Here is a 1852-nt window from a genome sequence, read left to right as displayed (position 1 = left end):
TGGTCGATAAATTTTCATTCTAATAACTACATTTACTACATGTGCATCTACCCAATTGTTCAAGTAAACATATTTTTTGATAGTTATGTGTGTAGGTGCTGTAAATGGTGATGACCTGGATAACTACCACACATGGACTAACATCTGAACATTGCTTACAAATTGTCGAAATTTAGTTTCAAAATATTTGACACAAATTTATAGAACACCTCATGTTGTACACTGGGGTGCTCTTAACCATCCATTAGAAGCCGTATACGCAGTACAATAGACTTCTTCTTGCCCTCCATTGATAACTCAGCTACTAAAAAGTTTCGGAGTTGTGGATCCGACTATATTTTCCTTATGTATTTTGATGCGCTGAGTAGAAAACTGAAGTCCGTTTTTCCATCACGGCAGTGTTTTTTCCTTATCTTAAAAAAGTGCTCACATAATATTCGTCATGATTTTAGAGCACTAAAATATATAGAAAGCCTTATCCACGAAACCCGTAATTTTTTTAGGTGAACTGTGTAATTTTTCAACTATGCCCAGCAACTTTGAAAATAGATTCCCCTATACAGACGATTCCCTCTTAACACGTTCTCATCAACCCTTTTCCTTTACGGAGTTCCTCCAATTACTGGCACAAAATGTAGATGTACAAGTATGTACAAATTTCGTTTAATCTTGTAAAGCAAGTATAACAAATAAAAGTACGTTATACGTCTCAAAAAATTAGTTCCAATAAACATTTTTTTTTTTTATTTGATACCAAAAAAAAATACATGATATAAATTTTTGGATTATTTCTGACATTTATTTGAGAAAAAAATACTTCCTTTTGTACTTATTTTTGGTTGTGAAGCTAATAGTGATTTGAGTCAATGATTAGTCCTCGGATTGTGTGCACATCTAACACACTGGAAATATTTCTGTCGTCTATCACAACATGAGCAATATGCTTTCTCGTTTTTCGTCTCGGTAAATACTTCGTAGCCTGGCGGATGTTTTCATACAGTAATCTGGGCGACGATCTTTAGATGGAGTGCGAAGTCTTTCAGCCTTAATCCTATAGGAGTTGTTATCCTACAGCAATAAAATCGTATACATATATGTTGAACATATGCACATAAAACTGAGTAAAAATGACGCTTACGAGTATACATATATGTATCTGTATATATTTTGGCACCCCCTAGTATACATTTACATACCATACGAACTAATATATGTACATTTATTTGCCACAGATTGCATTATACCAACATTTTCATTCTGCCTACCATCATATTTTAATATGTTTAGTTAAATATTTATTTAGTTTTTGCTTATGCTACAATAACACATATCCAAGATTGTAGAGTAACGAGTGGGATTGGTAATTGAATTGTTGGCACCATGCGGTTTGAAATATTGTAGGTAAAATGCAAATCGGAGAAAATATTAGGTACATTCAAAATATTTCCAAATGCGTCTTACAAGGCTTTCTTGGAATATTAAAATTTAAGCTCCCTTTGCATTGAATGACTTTTTCATATATGCATGTATGTACATATTAGGGATGCCAATCCCGGGATCCCGGAATCCAGGGATACCGGTGTTTTTGACGTCCCGGAAATCCCGGGATTTGCTTTCATTAATAACGGGATCCCGAAAATTCCGAAATATCTAATCGATAGTAAGAATTTGTTTATGAATTTTGAAGTATGATTTTTGTAAAATGCCATTTTGACTGCAACTGACAAAAAGCTTGAAACTGTACTTTTAAATTGCAGTCTGAGCCTTTTTTGAAGAAGATTTCAATGAATTTACTAGTTTTTCTCTAAAATTCTCTGTGCACTTTTGGTTCGGTTGTCATGCAAAGCATCGT

The 1852-nt window shown here is 33.7% G+C and overlaps 1 protein-coding gene across 1 annotated transcript in view; it reads left to right on the top strand.

Moving 5' to 3' along the window:
- LOC118736352 overlaps positions 1-1852 on the top strand; it is a 137399-nt gene that overhangs the window by 19668 nt on the left and 115879 nt on the right. The gene's annotated exons all lie outside the window — the stretch shown is intronic.

This window comes from Rhagoletis pomonella, unplaced genomic scaffold, assembly GCF_013731165.1.
Source record: "Rhagoletis pomonella isolate Grant_MI unplaced genomic scaffold, Rhpom_1.0 Rhpom_scaffold_00003, whole genome shotgun sequence".
Classification (NCBI taxonomy): Eukaryota; Metazoa; Arthropoda; class Insecta; order Diptera; family Tephritidae; genus Rhagoletis; species Rhagoletis pomonella.
The sequence above is the reverse complement of the archived record's forward strand: the minus strand, read 5'-3'. Positions and strand labels throughout refer to the sequence as shown.